Below are 14244 nucleotides of genomic sequence, written 5' to 3' on the forward strand. Positions count from 1 at the left end.
AGACAAAGTTGGGGTCTGTTGCTTGGTAGCTTGACAGGATTCTCACACGCCAAGCAATGTGACAGAAGAGTGACAGCAGGATGACATCTGATTGATATGCAGATGGTGCGTGATGGGTATCCGTGTATGACTGTGGTATGTGTGTGGTTTGTGTGTAGTTCTCGCGCGCGTGTGTGTGTGTGTGCAACAGGATGTTTCAAAACAAACCACAATAAATACAACCGACATAAAAAATAATCATGTTTAAAGCACTGATTAACCGACAGATGCTTATGAAAGTGAACAAGATACAATACATCCATTACTGCAATCAAAAACTTATTCTTTTTTAATGATTTGATTAACTTTAATAGATTTGCCTATGTCACGAGAAAACTGGTTGAAAAAAAAGAAGAACAACTCAAATTAGCAGCCATTTAGCATGCCAACACCCAAAGTGTCGCCTCCGTCTCTCTGCCTCGCTCTTTATGTACTTGCTTCTCATGTGATTTGAATATAAACTTCTAGACAAACATAACTGCGAATTTTTTAAGTCAATAGGGATATTAACGAGTGAACATTGCGGGGGAAATAAGCCAAGTAAATGGTAAAATGCGACGCATTCATGCCTTAGGGGTTTATTGTACATATTTTGGCTTAAAACTTGTAACGAACATTGGCCATAGAAAAGGGCAAAAGAAAAAAAAAGAAACAAAAGTTATAGTAATCTTCTATCAGAGAGAAGACTTTTAATTTTTGGCAAGAAAAGTTAACAAACTAAAGTTTAAACAGTTGCCTTTTTGCGATTATAATTTGACTTTTACTCTCAAGTGGCTCCTAACTAATATTCCTTATAAGATATTTCAAATGTCTTGGCGTAGCCAAAACACAAATTGTTGCATTTACAACTTAGCGAAAGCAAAAATCATTTATTTCACATACATTTACTTTGCCGCTTTGTGACATTTGGCAATTTATTTTGAAAATAAAATTTGCCACCGCCTTTTTTGGTAGCAAATTGCTTTTGATGTCTGAGTAATTCGTCAAGCAAATTGTTGCCTGCTTGGCTCCGCTGCCTGTCTGACAGGCTGAGAGCATGCACTTGCGTTTGATATAGATTTGAAAAGGGTCATTAACACATCTGTGTTAAAATTTAACGAGCGAAGCTCGTTCTCTCTCTCCTGTTCTAATACTCTCAGCCAGGACAATGGCAAATGCTGCTGCAGTTCACAGGAGGGAAAAGCAGGATATGGAAGATGAGAATTCGAATGTGGTGGAGTCATAAAAGGCAATGCGGAGGCGTCCGGAAGTTGTAAAATATCCGCCATGTGTGAGGAAACGGAAAGTCGACATTTGTGTGCCCAAGCGTAACGTCTCTCCGAAGGACAAGATGAATGCAGAAGGAGCAAGCAGTTGGGGATCTGTTGCCTCTGGCTGCTTTTGTTACTGCGCCAAAGGCCTTATAAAGTTATATAGTATGTATTTCTTTTTTTTATCTTCGTTTCGGCAAATATAATGAAAATGTTGGAATGTTGCAAGGCTTAAATTACGCCCCCTTAAGTGCAGCAGTATTTCGTGAATTTTATTTGCTTTTTTCTCATATTCCGTATTACATTTATGTGAGAAATTTGTGTATCCGTTTTTCCGTTTTTCGGAGATCACGTATAATCCCATTGGTTTTTCTTCGTTTCTTCGAATCGTGCACTATCGATTCGTTGTTGGTGCTTGGCAATGCTTGTCCATTTCCTTTTCATTTTGGCAATATTTATATTTTTCTTTTGCCCATGAAAGTAAGTGCAAGTCAGTTTTGTTTGTGAACAAGCTGGACATTGACAGGAAATATTCGTACACAACATGTTCACTTTTATTGAGTACCAGTTTGGATAGACAGACAGACAGGGCATATGCACATATGTTAGGTTGTTATTTTGGAAAATTAAAGTCACTTCTGTGTTGTTTATATTTAGATGTATTTGCCATTTAGTTTTGAATCGTCAATTAGTTTCTAGTTATTGCAAAACCAAATTGTTATGCATTCTTGGAGGGAAAACAAAATGAATATAAACCAACAGACGATTATTTATCAAAGGAATAGAGAGAAAGATTGTCTACATTTTATACATTTATCTTGGACTTTTTGCTCACAAATGCAAACATTTGCATGTAGTCTGACTACCACTCTTTGCATAATACCTTGGAGTATGAGCAAAAACCTTTAGAAGCATCCCTTTGCCACTTTATAATAAACTGACTGACAAAAGAGTGAGCTTCAGAAGCGTTGAGAATTTTGCCGTTCATAAGTTGAAAAATTCATAAGGTAAATGCCAAATGGCAGGAATGAAATGAAAAGAGTAGAAATGAAAAATGTTCAACTCATAACTTGGATGCAGTTTTCAATGCTATAGAGCTATACGCTTGCCAACCTGCCATTTTCCATTTGGTCCATTTCCATGATGAGCTTGTCGGATGTGCACCATTTCAATAAGCCAGCGGCCAGATTGGGAGACCGAGACCAAGACAACCACAGAACCATCCATCAACAAGTAAAGCTCTTCCTCTCTATCGTCTCCTGTAACTGTTAAGGTGAAATGTTTATTAAATTTGTTCTCCAGTTGCATGCAATTCCTCCGAGTATATCTGCTCAACGAGTCCAGACGAGCAAGACGAGGCGAGATGAGAGGAAACAAACAAAACAAACAGAAGTGGCTTCAACTCATACGCCCCGTTGTCCTGTTGGCCGTGGCTATGTTCCCGTGTTTTCTCTGTAATGGCATTGTGCGTGGCTTACTCGGCACGAATGCTTGTTAAAGTTGGATGTTGATACCAATAACAACAACAACAACAACTACAGCAAGAACAACAGCTGCAACGGCAATAGGATCCGTAGCAGCAGTTGGTATGCCACTTCTACTGGGAGAGATGTCTGAATGGCTGTTAGCTTCGTTTCCGGTCTGGCATTGTAAAAGTTTTATGCCAGTCTTACATAAGTTGTTCTACCCGTTAAATGAAAAAGATAAACGAAAAAAATAAAGTACATTTACTTTGTCAGTAGGCGATATGAGAAGCAACTTTTTTGCACTAGAACCAGCTGACTTAATAAAGTTCAACTTTATTTTAGAGATTGTAAAGTGTGTTCGTAAATTCGTTTCCATTCAAAGAGTTGTGCCTTCTGCTTTTTCTTTTACTTTCTTAAGTTTTTCAATATTTTCTTTTTATGACTTGTTTCCTCTTGGTTGGAATTACTTGGTTTCCTTTCCTTCCATTTGCCAGCGATAATGTTCACATATCGAGGTATATGACGTGAAATAAATATATCGTTAATAGCCCATACTCTCTCGAGAAAGAGAGTTGCCTTCCCGTTAAGTTGACGCCTCTGTTTCCGTTTCCAGGCAATTGGATCTCTGCGTCAGCGAGTCAGAATCAGAGGCATGCTACGCTTAATCCGATATCGTCAATGAAATGAAAACTGCAAAAACAAGCAAGCGATGTGTGTTTGTGTGCGTTAAGAAGGACACGAAATTGACTGCAATTAAAAATGGCAACACCGACAGCAACACAAACAGCATTGACTGCACCAATGGACCATGAACATAGTGTCTGCTTCAATTAAGTCACTTGAAGTGCGAATGAAAGTCAAGGTGGTCAAATGATGGTCAATTTCAAGTGGTCTAACTCATAATTTCTAACATAGGGGGCTACACACACATCGATTTAGCAATTAGAGTAAAGTTTTTGGTTTTTTGATCAGTTTTAGCTTATGCTTTATAAAAATATGAAAATTTAAACATTTTTCACTAGCTACCTCTGACTTTTATGCAAATTTATTAAGTTTTATATTGAGTTTTTTTTTATCTTTGGCTTGCCCACCTGCTGTTCTCTTTAAACTATGCCTTTGATGAGCCCAGAACTTGACTCGACAGACCATTATCATCATCAGACAGCAACAGGAAATTTGCAAAAACAAAAAAATTAGGGGAGGAAAAACTCTCGAAACGAAAAGTTTTTCAGTTTTGTTGAAGTTTGCCTCAAAAATGCTTATGTAGTCAAGGTGTTTCTTTTTTCCTTTTCTTTTTGCATTTATTTACTAAAATATGTTTTGCAAATTATTTGGCTCAAAACTTTAAGCTTTGATTTAATTTCTCATCACAATCTCTTAACATGAAAATGAAAATGATTAAATTATAAGCCATAATCTGGAAATCTGGCCTTAGCTTCAATTTGGCAAATTGACTTTAATTTCAATTTGATTTGAGTTATAGGAATGCATGACCATGTCTTTGGCATTAGTTAAACTTAAATTAAAGGCATAATAATTGAGCTGGTGGGTCTGTGTAATTCTAATTAATGGTAATAAGCTGCCACAGCGCATTAGAACGTGGTCAAGAGCGCACGAGAGCGTAAATTAACAGAGTAAACGGGCGCACTTACCCTCTCGTAATTGAAGAACGGGACAGTATTGTTGTTTCGCGGCTATTGTCACTGTTGACCCAGTTAGATGGGCGACGCTTGATACGATAGAATTTCCTTCCCTCACACTCTGTGTCTCTCGCGCTCTCTCTCTGCACTAACACTACATGTTACAATGATAATGACAGTGTGATACAGTGGGAGTCGTGAAAACGGGGAGCCAGAAGGCTATGAAAACTTAAACATGAATGCAAATCCACTTGACTTGATTGAAATCATAAAAAGGAAAATTGTCATTGCAGACAAAACTGGCGGCATAAAAATAAACGCTCCGAGGCCGTGAGGAAGGGTATCCAAGGGTGAAGGAGGGTAGGTCGTAGTTAAAATACATCAATCATGTGCTTTCGTCTCTCACACATATGCACGCAAATAATACTCATACGCACTGTGTTGTCAGCACTTTGAAAATATTGTAGCATACATTTTGGGGCCGAAAGTTTGTGCAAATGATTTTCATAAATGAAATTTATGTACGCAAAAATTGTTTTGTCGCTTGGTCATGTGCCACGCCCCCGCTAGCAAGGCCAACCCCAAGAGACGTAAATACGGAAATGATGTGTGAATGAAAGAGATGGCAATAGCGAGCGAGTTGGATGATAAACGCGCATTTGTCGCATGATAAATAGCAGCAGGGCAAACAAGCTGACAAACTGAGAAATAAACAAACGTTAGTCCTGCTCCCTCTATATATGTGTGTGTAGTTCATTTTATGTATTTGGTTTGCCCTCCGTTGGGAAATGACATACTACTACTGACCATTCAATGGACATGTAGAGAGAGAGAGAGAGAGAGAGATAGAGAGTAAGCATGGGACAAGTAGCTCAATCCTCTAGTCAACATAGTATTTATTTGAGGTTGTCTCACATTTTAGCCGAATTGGCCCAAGACATAAATTTCAAATGTCAATTGGTCAGCGGCGTTCTATATGAAATTACACAATTGTTTATTCAAGGGAGCTACCGACGTCCCGATGACCGAATGACCGCCCAACCAACCAACCGACCCCATCCAATTTATGGTTGGCACATGAGCTCCGTTGTGTGCGTGTGCATGTTGGTCTGATTTATGCTAATTACTTAGACAATTAACTAACAGAACACACTAACTCACACACATAAAATGCCTCTAAATCATTTTACTTAAACCAAAAAAAAAAAAAAAAACCAAGAAAATGCCAAAAAATTAAGAAATTCTGCTATATTTTGCTTCATCTGCTTTCCATGTTCAGACATAATGGCCTCTGGACCCAACAGCAATAATAATCTTTAGCATTTATTTAGCTATTAATCTCAATCAAAATTAATGTTAACAAAACCAAGGCTTCCCCTCCCTATTTCCCAAATTTTCTCTTTCTCTCTTCCTGGCCTGGTTTTATTTCTAGATTTGCCTGCATTTGTTGCTTCGTTTTCCTCTTTCGGTCAGTATTTGGCAGTAATTGCTGAAATGGTTGCTCATTTATTTAATCTTTGACTGTTTATTGTTTTATTGAAAACATTTAAATGCCATTTGATTCTTTGGTTGGCCGAGATTCCAAGAAAATGTTCTTCCAGTTCAATAATTTGTGTTTTCTTTTTTGTCTTTCTTAAAATTTATGTCAATTGTCCTTAATATAATCATTAAATTTTCGTTTTTATTCATTGTGGGCCCCTTTCATTTATTTTACTCAAATTAAACTTGAAAGCGATGCAATCACAGTTTCTGGTTTCCTAGAAAAATCAACATTGGTAGCCACTTACTGAGCTGAACTGAAAGATGGGTCGAGCGAGAGACTGAGCAAGAGGGGAGACTCATTTCGCATTCATGCAAATTTCACTTTGAATTTTCCTTTTTCTTCCTGCTTTCTTTTTCCCATTCCTGACAGCAGCAGCAGCAGCTACACACACGTGCGCTGGCTACAAAAATATATATATATATATTTGTATATGTAAAAAAAAAGAAATGTTTTCCCCTCCCTTCCTCTCTCCCCTACACTTTTTGAGTTGGCCATGAACAATGTTTAGTAATTTTTGTATCTTTGCTTGGGTTTTCTTTTTTGTTTTTTTTTTCGTTAGAAAAGGAAATATACTTTCTAAGTAAATTAACCTTGCCTTTGGTTAAGATCCCCTGCTGTTGCTACTGTTTCTGATACTGAAACTGGCCTTGGTGTTCTAATTTCCCTGTTCAATGTGTTCTTGTGCTTAAATAGTTACTTAGTTGCCAGAATATTATGTACGTACCTTTTGGGTAACCATCAATAAATGGTTTCCATTCCTAGTTCTATGTTGATTTTGTGTTTACAAGCATAAATCACAGCTGTCAATTCGATTTGGCTTCTGTGTCTATCTCCCTTTACATGCATATAGATCCCACCCACACACATACGCACACACACACACAAACACACACACACAAGCCTTAGCGCACACATGTGACTATGACATTAATGAGTTTCACAGGCGGCAGCTGTGACACTTGAACATGAGATTTAACTAACGTTTAATTAATTAATTTGCTTGTTATTTTTTGAACGTGCAACATGGAAAAGTTTTTGTTTTTCTTGTATTTATTTTGCTGTTGTTGCTGTTAAAAAATGTATGCCCATCACCTGTGCTTGGACAGCATTCATATCCAAGAGAACTCCCATAGATACATAGTTACATATATAAAAAGCACTCACGTATCTCTATGCCTTCTGTACGTGTGACTGGTTTCGTGTATTTTGTGTGGTTTTTTTTTTTTTTTGCACAACACATGCGACACTTTTTGCAGATCTCATAAATTCGAAACTCACATGCATAGGAAAGTTCCAAACAGCAACAAAAATTTCTGCTATTATATATTTGAACTTTATTCCACTTTTTGTGCTGTAAAATATTTATGCATTTACAATGTACATACAATGAAATGAAGTGTAAAATTTTAATTGCATTGCACAAAATGAGCAAATGGGGTAAATTTTGTAATTGAGTTGCCCTTTTGCAATTGGGTTTCGATTTCATGTTGCCCAGCCAAAGTGCAAATTACAAATTGCATTAAAAAACTTGCATCGAAATCAGTTTCAAACGGAATATCAAATTTTACTGATAATGAATCAATTTTTACATTGCCATTAGAATAGAAATTTGGATTTGTTTTTGTTGAAACTAATGAGTTTATTTAAGTGTTACATTTCAAAAACTTTGGTAGTTTTTTTTAGTTGAGTTCATTTAGCTTTTAGTTTCCTACCAACTTTATGAAATTTACAAATAATTAGTTTAAGCTGCTTATCCTGAATATAAAATGCAATTTTCTTTAAATCAAAAAACCATTTAGTAATCCACTAAAAGAAAACAGCTTAAATACAGATTATTTTGAAGAAACCAAACCAAAAAAATTCATTTTAAACATTTTAACTGGAAGCACTTAAGCCTTTCAAGGGATGGAATAGCGTAGTGTAGAGACATGTGTGTGTATATAAATTCATATCATGGTGGTTTTCCCTTAATAATCATGCATGTGCGATATAATCCAACCCGGGCCAGCAAAAGCAGTGAACCTCGTGTCCTCTGGCGAAAGAGCCATTAACAATTTGCCAATCGAAATCGCATTAAAAATGAAAAGAAAGAAGAAAAAAAAAAAACGATGAGTTGAAAAAAACAAGTGGAGGGAAAAACCTTCTTTATTCCAATTGAATGACGGCAATTTAAATAGCCCAGTCAAGCGTCAGGAAGTAATAAAAAAGTTTCATTAAATGAGTGCTCACAGTTTATGTCAGGCTGCTTATCTGCCAACATTTATAATTTCTGAAACAGGAGTATCTTTATATCCTCGTATGTATGTGTCCTGTATAAACAAGATTAATAAGCTTCCAATATATCAGTATGTGTGTGTGTGTGTGTGTGGTGCTGGGTAAAGTAATTCCCATTTTAAATGTGAACATTATAAACATTTTAGCGACAATTTACACTCATTATTATTGGTTATAAAAATAGCCGAAGCAATGGCAAATCGATAAGTGATGTGCCCACCTCCCGAGCAAGAAAACAGGGACAAAGTCTCTTAACTTAAGCTCCGAAATCAACAATTCACTTGACATTTGCCAGAGATGAGTGCACTTTACTTAGATCCTTTTCTCAAACATAAGACGCACACAAAAAGCCAAAGTAAACGTAAATATCCAACTAACTACCAAATCCGATGAAAAACAAACGGAAACCGGAAACGACAGAACGAATGCCAAGTGAAATGGCAAAGTCATTTCGTGTTGTCTCGTTTTTTAATTAATGAAAAAAACAACAGGCACTTGTCACTTAAGCAAAATAAAGTAAAGTAAAGGACCCAGCAACATCGACACATAATGGTAAAAGTTTTTCGGGTATAATAAAACACACAGAAAAAAGGAGGGAAAACCCATTTAGCAGCAATTTGGCCTCATGCAACCCAGGTGAAGAAAGCTTTCCAAAACTTTCGAATTTGACCTTTTTGCCGGAATGAGTTACGAGTAACTTTACTCTGTGGTTAAAGCAATGGTGGCTGAAATCCCAGGAGGGGGGCCTTAAAGTGTTGTGAAAACTCATTAGGGAGACTCCTACTATTAAGTTCTTTGATAATTAATACCTCACATACTTATTTAAGTTTTTTATTTTCTTAAATTAACATTTAATATACCAGGTTATTCTCTCTTATTACACAATTCCAAGAAATCTTTTTCACCTTTTGACTTTTGAGCTCTTTGTAAAGGTATTAATTACGTATGTATGTATATGCTTGTGAATTTAAAGAACAAAAACTGTAGCATACTTATTACGTGCAATTTTCTAAGCGGATGTTAAGGTTGCTGCCATTAGCAATCGCTTCCGCTTGAAAAGTTTGTACAAAGTAAAAGTATTGAACTATCAATTTACTTTAATTTGCTAAATAATAATACTTTATTATTAAATTAGTAAAGAGTAATAACAATATGGAAGCTACATATACGTATTTATTGTACCTACATAAAAAGTTATGAAAGTTCTAGTACCACACAAAACGTAATTTTTCTCCAAAGTTCTAAATCAAATTAGAATCATAATTAGTAATTTACCTCACTCGTTTTATGTTGCTTTCTCTCTCCCTGTCTCTCTTTTGTATTGCAAGTGTTATAAGCCAATATATTTTAATTAGTTTTCACTAATGCGGTTTTCTTCTATGAAACTTGCGGTTTTTCCCACTTGTCTAGTTTATGTCGTTTTCACGTTTCTACCACACTCGTTTGATGTCCAGAGGACTATGGGGCTATTGAGAGGAAAAGTGGGGTCGATTGAGGGTCAGTTGTTGTGGTTCCCAACATTCTCAGCATGGCATAGACATGCTAATGACATTTCAATGTCCATGTTCATGCTCGTGCCCACAACCGTGGCTATATATATAGGTACATACATAAATGTGCCGCTGCGGCAATTATTAAATGAAATATTGGTAATCATTTTCAATATTTAAAGAGACAAAAATTTGTGCTTTGTGAGGTTTTATTGAATTTTTGGCTTCCACCCCAAGCATATTTAATTACATAACATAAACCCGAGAGCACATCGTTATCATCATCATCATCATCATCAAATTTGATCAGCATCCACATCATCGACCACAGACAATGTGACATTGTAAACCAAGGGCTGTGGTCTGAGGGATTTGGGCTTCAGTCAGGTGTGAAAATGCAACTGCACAATGAAGTTAACTAATCACCGAAATGCATCTATGTAACCAACTAGTTGAAGCAAATTGATCTTTTATGACTTAATTGGCATACACACACTCACACAGAACAACAGACACACACACACACACACACACACATCAATCAACCTCAAATTAAGTCTTAGAGTAATTAAACCACCGTAAACATAAGTAAATCTCAGCTTAAAATTGAAATTTTCAGGAAAATCCTTACTGTGCTGTGGCAGTGAAAAGGATTCTCATGTTTGGATTAGATTATCAAGTCTGATGTCATTTGAAAGCTTAACTAACTAACTACATGACAGCCAACATTTTGTAATGCCATAAAAACCCTCAACTATAGTGAACATTTTGCGCATTTTTTCGCTGAGTCAGTGTGTGGCGCTTAAAAGCCTCGAATTATTTGCAGAAAATACTTGCAAAAGAGAAACGAAAAAAACGAAAAAAAAAAAAATGATAATCAAATAAAATCACAGAGACATTGAGAATGTGAGAAACGCAGACAGAGAAGCAGAGGGCAACAACAACAACAAAAAAAGAGGAAAGCAAAAGTTAAGAATAAAGTGTATAGACTTACATATATAAAGCAAATGTCAAAGTGAAATTTGCTTTATGTGAAAAATGACAACCGTTGCTTTGATTTGCTTTATGAATGTGCCATGTCCTTGTCCTGCTAACTGAGTGACTGTATGTGGGTGTTTGTGTGTCTTTGTGTGTGGTGTCTGTGGACGTTTGTCAGTGTGGGTTGCATAGTAATGAGTCACAGTGCGAATCCCTAACCCAAAAACCAATCGCAATCCCAATACGCATACGAATCGGATTCCAAGTCATTCACATACATTTACAACAATATTACAAGTTTCTTTTCGCTTGATGTCAAGTAATTAATATGCTTTACGCTTCTCATATTTTCTATTTTTTTTTTCTTTTTGCCTTCAACTTTGACGTTAACGTTGTCTTTGTCTAGAGCTGTCCAAAGCTCTCTCTGTCCAGCTGCCCTGTCTCCTTTATCCTTGAGATCATCATCTATAAACTGACTTTGAATTGAGCATTGAAACTTTGCTTGTTTTTCTGGTCATTTTTAATCGAATCTATGGCACAACTTTCTCTCGCAAGTCTTGAAAACTTTGAACTGTCCCAGCCAGAATAAAGCAATTTATTATTCAATATTGCTTGTTGTTTTTTCTCTTTGAAAGTTTTAATTGCAAACTTTTCCTGTAAAAACCGAAAACGCACAAATTAATTTCCCGCCCCATTCTCATGCTTATTCTCATTCTAAATGTAATCCTAATAAAATTAAAATTCAATACTGGATGGCCGCAGGAATTAGCTAATTAAAGTGTAAAGTAAAATAAAAGTAAAAGTATGTTTTTCATGAATTGTAAACAGTTGCTGGAAAACTGTAGAGTAAGCAACAGGGACGTGGTAAGAGGGAAGAGGGAAGAGATGTGGCAAGTGCGTGGCGTGTGTAATCAATCAATGCAATCAAGCAGAAATTGTCTTAAAACAAAGCCAAAGCTAAATATTGTGATGCCATTAACAACAACAACGGATCAGGAGAAGGCAGTAACGGAAACGGAAGCAACTGCAGCTCTCTGTCACCTTCCCTTCTGCTCTTCTGCTTCCTATTCTTCATCTTTGTGTGCTCCCTCTTGGCTGTAGGCCACAACACAAAAGCCAATACCAATGCCACTTAAGCTTGTGCAAACCCAAAACGTTTCAGCTTGATGATGGACTGATGGAGAGGTGCAGACGAGAGAAGGTCTGTCTCTCTGTCTCCAGTCTGACGCTTCATGTGACAATCTCGACGCCATCAACGAGCAAACGAAGCATCTTCATCGACACACACACACACACACACACACGAACACACATAGACCCTCTTACATCCAGGCTTCACTCCGCTCAGCTCCATTCAGCGTTATCAAATTATTCAAGAACGTTATTATTGTGGCTTGTTTCGTAGAATATTTCGTGTGTTTTTGATGGCAAATTGAATAACAAACATGACAGCATGAAATGTCCGCCAGAGGGTGCCAAAGTAGGCCAAATTGGTATTAGATTGCCACTTCAGGCGAGAGAAAGCCTAGAATCCAAGCCACATATGACGATATACCCAACCGCAGCTAGTGGAATTGAAACCAATTTTATTTCGTTTGTTGTGGATAAATTCTGCTTTTAAATATTTTAAAATCGCTCAAAGCAAAATCAAATAAATGAAGAATTTTTGAAAAAGATATGGCACAAACGATTTTATCAATTGTTAATCGTGAATAAATTGTGCAAACTTCAAAGAAAAATAATCCTTATTTGTTATTAGCGGTATAAAAGTTTATAATTTCTTTTCTGCATAGTTTTCAAATTGCCTGCAAGTTATTTAAGTAGTTTGGAGTAAAAAGAGTAAAGAAATTTCGCGCCCATAATGTTTCAGCTTTTCACTTCTCTCCCTAATGAATTTCCACTGCCTGGTGTCATTTAAGCCATGTTGAAGTGGCAACTTTTCGTAATAGCCGTTTGTCCTGCTGCCAGAGGAGCATAACAATGCAGTGTCAACTGGGCTCGGGCTGCTCCTTTCCCCCGTCACACTCACTTTGTGCCTTCGCCCGAGTGAAGCTGAGCCGCTGTTGCATTATTGTGTCAGCGTGCAACTATTTTCAGTCGAGAATGTTGACATTTATGCCCCTAGCCGAAGCAACAGCTAAAGGAGCATTAACAGGTCCTGAGTGCACTGTTCTAAGAGTTCTGGGATTTAATCTCGAATATGCCCTCAGTCAGCTGAATGTGAAAAAGAAAAAAATATTTAAGTAGAAAATTGGCTATTGTGTTGCAGTAATGGACATGGCCATATGACATCATATCGTAAAGAGGGCAAACTCCTTACATACCATGTCCTCGAGCTAATGTTTTAATTAAAGGAATGCCAGCAGTATTTCTGTTGGCTTCTTGTGTTCTTTCTTCCGCTCGGCTTTGTCTCTTCAAAGTTTTTCAATTATTCTGCTTTGACAAGATTTGCACTGCTCGTGTATTGTGTATTTCATTAGACAAAGTGCAAATTTTCCACAGCTGAGACAAATATTAATGATGTTTTGCTCAGATGACTGGCCTTCAGCCTTCAGCCATCAGGCATCGCCTTCAGACTTTAGCCACACAATCCGCACTTTGTGGGTGGAAAGTTTTTTATTTTTGATGCATTTGCCTCTAATTGAATTTGTTCTCCTTACTGTCATACTGACATTTTGCAAGAGCTTTGTCAATACTATAGTCAATTGCATAAGAATCTATTCCCCAAATCTATTTAGACTTCATTTTTCTGAAAATTTATGATAACAAGCACCCAAAAAATGCTGGACGACTGGAAACTTGTTTAATCGCGAATTTGAGACGAATTTATTACAATATAGAAGTAATTTAATAAATTGTTTTTCTATATAAAAGAGATTGAAGAAATAGCTTGGGCACAACGTAATAAAGATCCCATTTTAGATTAATGTGCCATATTTCCATATATAACTATATCTATGATTATTGGTAATGATAACAAACGTTAGACAAACTTCAGGGTTAATCGTGAGGCCAAATTATGCTAATGGCATTTCCCAGTTCCGTCCTTTCTTCGATGCATTGCTGGGAAACTTTGTTGCATTTTCCCATCCATAGTCAACAACGCGTCAGAATGCCAACAATTAACCGTAATTGAAGCTATGCAAATGCATTTACTTGTTGTACAGTGTTGTCAGTGTCAACATCAACAACAACAACTCAACTTATTCAACCATTCAGTCAGACCGAACGACAGACGTTTTGGGAAAATTTGCATAATATCACGTAGGATAATCTGCAATATGCCAACGGAAGAGAAAAAAATAAAACACACACACACACACACAAAGAGGCAGAACTGTTCCACTGCAACAATTAGTGTTTCACATATGTAGGCATCAATGTATGAACAAATTATGCGAAAGCAGCCACATGACGGACTAACACGGGAGCTACTACTTTTAGTCCTAGTTCGCTTTCAGTCGTGCATCACGCACACTCCACACGGAAATGAGTAGCGGAAATGGCAAACATTCAGGGCATACAAAATGGTGTTTGTGTGGAGCAAACAAAATATGCGAGTTG

The sequence above is a fragment of the Drosophila willistoni genome, chromosome 3R (assembly GCF_018902025.1).
Source record: "Drosophila willistoni isolate 14030-0811.24 chromosome 3R, UCI_dwil_1.1, whole genome shotgun sequence".
In the NCBI taxonomy this organism is placed as follows: Eukaryota; Metazoa; Arthropoda; class Insecta; order Diptera; family Drosophilidae; genus Drosophila; species Drosophila willistoni.